Below are 8,099 nucleotides of genomic sequence, written 5' to 3'. Positions count from 1 at the left end.
GTCTGCTTTTAAAGACAGTGCTAAGTGAACCAAGACTGAAGAAAATCAAGAGATCAGAGGCAAAAGCAATCGCTCACAGCTAGGGTTACTGCAGAAGGGTCTGTTCAGGTGACTGCGGAGGCCGAGAAGCTAACCGTAGCTAATGTCTGGCTTCTGCGAGCTAAGGCTGTCTCTGTCACCCTGCTCCTCAGGCACTGCTCACGCCAGCCATGCTGGGAACAAGTAGGATCTGCATGGCTGCGCATGGTGTCAGCTGCATTTCCACTGATCTGGCAAGACATGTTAATGTCGTGTTTGGCACCATATTTGACTGGATGTGAATTTTTGAAAACTTCCACAGAAATTGAAAGCACATATGGATGCTCTGCTCAAACCTTCTTCTTCAGTCAAATTAAAAAAAAAAAAAAAGAACTCATACAACTTCAGAGACTCCATTCATTTTCCATCTCCTCATAGAGTTCTATTTACAAAGAACTGGCTTTTCTGTTTATGAGTCTTCACTCTTTAATGGCCATTCATTTGTTTCTTTCTATTTTATACTCTTTTAGGTCAAAGTCATAGTCATAAATTATACCCCCAATTTTGCCTCCTTTATGTTTTTGACCACAGTGATTCAGTTAGGTGCTAACAGTTGGATAAGTGGATGATATAAAAGGGGGTGGAGCGACAAAGGCAATGCAGCTATGCTCTTTAGTATATTCAAATATGAATGCATGTAATTTTCAGCAATCAACAATTTCTGTTGAAGATCTCTCAGATCATTGCCTCAAGGGCTTAAAATCTCCTTGTGACATAAAAACAAGTAAGTGAAGCAATAGTTGGTATTTTTTTCTAAAAAAATGTCTTTGGAATCAGGTACTTGTGTTTCCAAATCCCAGCTTTTTTGCCTTTTGGTGCAACAATGAAATTAAAGTCATAATCTCAAAGACTCAAGTTGTTAATGAGAAACTTTGAGAACTGCACATCTATATATTACCTAAAATGCAAATGGTGTCTTTGCGTAGAAGGATTTGAATGAATTGTGTGGTGGCTCTAGATGTGAAGATTAAGTTAGGAAGCGAGTGGGGCAGCTTTTCCGTAGAAGAAATCACATGGTCAAGCTTACAAAGAGGAGAACTCTGTCTTCCATGAAGCCATGTAAGAAGCTGGCCAGGCTGGTGAGAACAGAAAGTTGCTGGCACAAGACCAGGCACATGGCCCCCCACTACAGATGGCCCCTGGCCTCATTAATGCATGCTGGGAACATGACAGGCACACTTGCATTTGTATAACTATAAATGAATCATCAATTTAATGGCTTTTACAGAGGATGTGGGGCCTAATGAAAGTGGTATTTTAGGAGGATTTGATCATGCCAGGATGCAGGCAGATTGGAAGAGGATGGGGCTGTTGGCAAAAAGGTCAACTGGGAGGCTTCTCTGTAGTGTCTGAAGATGCTTTGATGATTATCTCTGCGAATCAGTGCAGACATTGTAGGAATGCAAGATGAAGCAACTAGGAGTCTGAGAGACCAGGGGTCTGAAAGACTAAGAGACAGGCTTGGAGTTCAGAAGTGTCAACAACAAAAATGTCAGAGAACCCAGCAGGTTCCAGTCCAGTATAATTCCTTCCAAGTTTAGGTATCTTAATATTTAGAAAGGACTGTTCTAATATATTTTAGTGGCTGTTCTATAATGTCATTGTCCTGTAACTGTTGTAAGATTTTGTGATAATATGAAAGGTTAACTGAACTGAGAATTTAGGGTTTAGTATAAATAATGAGGTCTTCTAAATCTTATCAAGTCTTAAACCACGTTGTTTAAATTGAGTTTTATCATAACTATCTCTCCTTTAAGTAAATTACTTTCTGATGTGCTAGGGGAAAACCCTTTCACATTAACCAGATGAAGTAATATCAGTTTGCTTTTGAAATTGTCTATTTTACTATCTTCTCTTTCCTTCTTTCTGAAAAGTGAAACCAAAAAGAAAAAAAAATCTTAAGACAATATAATTATATCTTTAATCATCTCAAAAGGAGAACTAAGATAATTCAAAGTAGGATATTGGAATCTTCTTACAAATGAGCAGGGAGGTGATGTGTGCTACATTACTCCAGTTGATGTACTGGAAACTGGACCAGGAAAAAGTCAGTTTCTCAGTGGGGAAAACAGTCTTCATATTGAGGGAAAAATAATCTAGTTTCTCATTTTTGAAAGCTATAGGTGTCTCATTAATGCCAATGACATGTGGATAAGATTTTATTATAACACCTTGTGTCCCATCATTTGTAAAGCAAATATGGCTACATATATACTGCTTGTGCATTCCATTTCTAACAAGAAATACTGAAAGACATGAAATAATTTAGATATGACTATAAAAGCACATAGTTTTAAACCATTGCTTTTTCCATTTAAATGTTGCCTTTTTGTTATTTTACTCAGAGCTGTAGTTTAAAATATAGCCTTCAGTATATAAATATAATGATTTAATTTCTGAATGAAAGGTAATTTGGATTATTTTATCAAGATATTCAAAATACCACAGTTGTCACAGGGGGATCTTTTATTAACATTGATTTCCAAATCAACTCATTCGAGCATTATTTCTTTACATTTACATGATCTCTTAGGTTTTGGACACCTGAGATATTAAAATCATCTTGCAAACTATGTGTCTGACAATGTAAATCAATCTAAATATTTAGAATTTTAGCATAAGTTTTTAAATATAAGATGATAAATATCTCAACAAGAAAGAAAATTACATGTGATGAAACAACTATTATGAGGCATGTGCTGCCAGGTTTTTTTTTTTTTTTTTTTTTTTGGGTGGTACTGGCTATTGAACTTGGGTCCTTGTGCTTGCCAGGTAGGCGCTTATGCTGCTAAGCTACAACCCCGGCCCCAACTACCAGTTTTTACTAGCTTGGTTTAGTTGAAACTTTAAAAATATTTGAGTGATGTTCAGTTAAGAAATATTTTTTAAAAATCTGTTCTTTTGAAGAATGTGAGCTTCGGTTACCGTCTTTGCAGTGTTTCCTGGCTGTAGAACCCTAGTGACCACCTCTTTCAATCTGTGTACAATTATTAATTCTTCTGTTTGGCTTTGCTATCGGGAGTAGTATTAGGGAACTATATGGCCTTGGTTCTACTTTGTCAAGATGATTGCTTTCTTATTTCTTACCTAGAGACTGCATCTTGCCCTCTCCGAGCACAGTGACAAGTATGGCAGTGACTTGCAAAATAATTGGTTTTTCTTAATCTTTAGAAATATAGATTCATAATTTAGAAAAATCCAGTAGTTGTTTCCACAGAGAGATAATATCCTTTGTATTGAAAAAAATCACACTGGAGTCTGTTTATTTACAAGGGTCTAAACATGCGTATCTTTATGGCTTTCTCCTGTCACAATGAATCACCAGCTATAAGTTGTCCTTTGTTGGTTTTGGTAAAATCAAATGAAATCCAGCAGGAGATCTCAGAGTGCATTGTCCAAGAGTGTAAAAATGCCGTATTGATGACAGATCATACTGTTTTTATTAAAGCTAAGAACATTGACTTTACTTTGCTTTTTGACCCTGGTACTCTACTGTCAAGGTGATTTTATTTCTACAAATTTTCCTTCTGCAGGCCTCATCAATGATTCACCGTAAAACATTAGACAAATTCCCATCATCTGTGTGTGATTAGAGCAGGCTCTGTTGTGCTGTTCTCTGCAACTCCAAAGATGTTTTCCAGCTTTGTCTAAAGAGGGATCAATTAGCTAATATTCTTCGCTTACACAGTGTCTCTGTGTTTTAATTCTGTATTATAAAGTGATATTGGGTCCATATAAAGCATCCTGTTATGACATTTAATAACATTGGTTAAGAACTTTTGCTAATCATGTATTACTAAAAAGAAAAAAGTAGTGTGTTTACTAAATAACTATTTCTGTTTGGGTAAGACATGTGGGGTTAGCTGGTCTTTTAATGTATAAATGTAGTGAGGCACTCAGTTCTCAGAGATATGACTTATTATATGGACAAAAGTGTTTAGAAGTACCTTCAGAAGTGACTGGATGCAGTAGATAATACGTATAAGATGCGGAAGCTAGTAACACTGCTATGCAACCAGCTGTTTGGGAAAGACCAGGCACTTTGACTTGTACTTTGTAATCTTATACTGCTTATTATCATGTCACTCCTGTGGTGTGCTGTTCTTCTTTACTGTGACATAGTTGCATATGGGGCAAAAAAGGTGTAGCACAAATTTTCCATAGCTGTATCATCTGTAGGCCTGCACAGCAACAATCAGAAATCACGACCATTAGCTGTCTTCCACCTGCTAGGCACTTTGCATGCATTATCTCATTTATTCTCAACTTAGAAATGTAGGTAAGATGCTGATGAAGCAGATGCAGAATGTTATGCAGCCTATTCAAAATTTCAGAACTAATGGGTCAGTTAAGGGACTTCACCACAGACCTGTGGAATTCTTCCTACTATGCTGTCCTTCTCTTTGGCAGACATAACAAAATAAATTAAAATAAAATCTGTAATATACATATTGTACCTTACCCTGTTTCTGTCTTTTAATCTGCTATTTGTCTTTGTTTTTATATCTTCAAAATAAAATAATTTTTTTTTCTAAAATCCAGAACATAAGAAAGAAATAAATCGAATAGAAGCCCAAGCAATTCGGCTCCAAGGTCTGACCTTTTACTATTGTGATGTACTGTCACTCACAGACGTTTAAGATCCTATACATTCCTAAAAATTCTCCATGGTTACATATTGACTAAAAAATCATCTAAAATTATTGCATCACAGCATTTGGAGAGCTTTCTAAGTACCTAACTTACTGCTTTTCAACTTCATTCCCTACTATGTGTATCCAAATACTGCACATTCTAACCAAATAGTGCCAAGCACATCTTTCAATTCTTATTAGGGAAAAATATTTACCCCCCCTTCCCAGTTTCCATATGGAGAATTTATTCTTTCAGTGCATTGTTGGCCTCCTGATGTCCCATACTTGCCTGCTCCTGGATACGTGGAGCGACGCTTCTGATGGATGGTTCTGGGAATAATGACTGGACAAGATGCCGCAGCTGCAGACTTGAGTTGGGACCTGGCTACTGAGTCTGTCTCCACGCTGTGCCAGGAGACAGGTGAGGTGTGTTCTCTCAGTCTCCATCAGCAGACACCCTGGGTTCTTGAACCGGGCACCATCCCTTCAAGTTGGCATGTTTCAAGATACTTTAACATTCATGTTTTTCCTTCTTTTTTGGTACTTTGAACTCACAATCTCATGCTTTCCAGGCAGGTGCTGTGCTATTGAGTTGTATCCCCAGCCCATGTCTTTTATTTATTTCTCGATTACTGTACCACCTAGATAGAAAGAGAGAGGAGGCTGTTTGCTGAGTTTTTTGAGATCCAAGAACATGGATCTCAGTACCTTCAGTACTCTTTCTACTCATTATCTTTCCCACCTTCTTCAGTCTCTCCTACCTGGTTCCTGTTAATAGTGAAGACTTTCTCAAATGCCTTTTGCTTTTTGCTTCTACAATATCCACATTTGACAAACTTTTACTTCCTTCCAAGTTTCCTAGTACTTAATGGCTAACTCTTTAATGGTTATCTTAGTCCTTATATGTCACTTAAATCACTCTGCGAGTATGAAGCTTATTATAGCATGTGAACTGTCTTATACCAAGGGTTACAACAGTGAACAATTCATATTCTGCCTCTGTGTCTGTTGAACTGTTATCTTAGCAGAGTGGGTGTGGATCTAAAACTAATGACAGTAGGGACAAAGCTATGTATGGCAAACGTATGTGCAGGGTGTTGTAGGCAGGGACACACAGTAGGGATGTCTCACCTGCACCAAGGTGTGGTCAAGATTGCAGTGAAGGCTGCAGCCTGTTCTTAAGGACCTCTTCTGTGCTTGTATGGTATCATAAGTGACTTTTTGAATAAGACTTGGAAATTCAGTAAAGACTTAAGAAAATAAGGTAGCAGGTGCAAAAAATTAAAAGATGAGCTGAAAGTAGAACGTATCAGGATATTAGAATTGGACTGCATTCTCAGAGAACAGAGCATCACACGGTACAATACATACTTGTAGAAATGCACTGTTTTTCATTAAAATGACTTTTCTTAATCTTGCATTGGGAAGGCTCTAATAATAAAGATTATCATTTGCAGGATATTTGTAGCATGCTGAGCGTTGTGCTGGCATTACACACACATTAGTTAATCTTTCCAATAACCTCATTATGGTACGGTTATCAAAATTTTAAAGATAATAAAACCAGACTCAAGTGAAGTAGGTAACTTGGCAGATGTCATAAAACTAATAAGTGGCAGAGCAAGGAGCTGGAGTCACCTCACTCCAAAGTCCTCTCTATATATTACTGCTATTGCCGCACTGCTACTGATTGTCACCTCTAATCACTTTACTATGTGCTGGCCTTATCCTAAGGGCTTTATGTTCCTTATTTATTTAATCCTCATAACAACCTTATGAAGTTGGTAGTATTATTTATTATCCCTCTTTTACAGAGAAAGACACTCAGACTGAAGGATGGTTAAAAATCTTGAAGTTGTCTTTCTCCAGAGCTTCTTTCTTAAGCATGACAGAAAACATTACAGCTACAATAAAGATTTTCTCTACATGCTAAGGATCTTGGAGAAAGAAATGTCAAAAAATGTGTAGGGTTGCTGCATAACTGGGATTATAAAAGTGAAGGAAAATTCTGTTGGATAGATCTCATTTTAAAAGCTATAGGTGTCGCGATCTTTTTCTTAGGAAAAGTGTATGCGAGTAACCGGTGTTGGAAGATAACAAGTCATCCTTGATAGTTTAGTTGATGTAGCAGTGAAGTACAAACTATGGAAATAAGAGCAAGTTTGTAAAAGAAGTTATTAGATGAGACACATTTAAGTGGCAGTTTTGAGATTCATGACCGGATATCCTATTTTATTTAGAGAAGTTTAGCTATATTTTCATTTCCAGGAAACAAAGGCTTCACGAGCAAAGAGATTCTATAATAACAAAATGGCTATGGTAGTGTTTCCTACCTTAGGAATCTTCGGTCTAAAACTTTGATTTATTTTTATAGTACTGCAAGAGATTTAATACAGTATGTGTTGCTACTATTTTTTTTTTGTTGTTGTTGCAGAAGGATGCTTTATTGTGCAGAAGAATGCCCAGCGTATATCAAGGGCAAAAGCTGGGTTACAGTCTGATTGGTACCAGATGATACCATTTGGCCCCTATGAAGAAGGAAGCACCAATGTTTATGTACATTCACATATGTAGATGCAGTACAGAATACAGACAGGAAGAAAATAAGCCAAAATGCTACCAGTGTTTATCCCTGGGTAATGTTATTTGCTTCTTTGTGCTTTTCTGTGGTTTCCAAATTTACTACAATGAACATGTGCTACTTATGTAATCACAAAAAGAAGATGAAATATAATATTGCAAAAAAAATAATGCAGCTTGGTAAGAAAAAACTAGGCCTGTTGGTGATCGGGACATGACACAGCTGTTTTGTGGACTCCATGGAAGCCCCCAAGTAACGCCTCAATGATAGAACTGCACCCTTAATCAGGGGGGTCACAGTAGCAACCTAAGAGTTGGTGTCAGGCAGTGCACTAAGTGGGTCACCTTAATTCTTTCAATAACTTCTACAAGGTGACTTTATTAGTCTCATTCTATATGTGAGATAACTGAGGCTCAGGGAAGGTGTCTTGCTCAAGGTCACACAGCTAGTAAGGGCAATATTGGAATTCAGATCACATCGATGAGATTCAAGAATTAGCTTGACTCAGCGAGGCTAAGCCTTCTTGCAGCTCCTGTGGTTGGGGAGCCCACGCTGTGGCTATGAGCACTGGAAGACAATCAGCCACATTTCTCCGGACAGCACTGAGATGTTATTGGTCTTTTCTGCTTGGGGCGGGGAGGCCTAGAGTGACCCCATTTTCCAGGGGAGGAACCTGAGGCTGTGGATGGTGATGTCCTTTGCCTGAGATTCCCTAACTAGGAAATGACCTTCCTTAGTTTCTTTTCTCATTGCTGAGACAAAATACTCAATGCCCAAAGCTAAGGGAGGAAAGGGTTATTTAGCTC

This window comes from Octodon degus, unplaced genomic scaffold (genome assembly GCF_000260255.1).
Source record: "Octodon degus isolate 3935 unplaced genomic scaffold, OctDeg1.0 scaffold00016, whole genome shotgun sequence".
NCBI classification, from domain to species: domain Eukaryota; kingdom Metazoa; phylum Chordata; class Mammalia; order Rodentia; family Octodontidae; genus Octodon; species Octodon degus.
Note: the sequence above shows the minus strand (reverse complement) of the source record.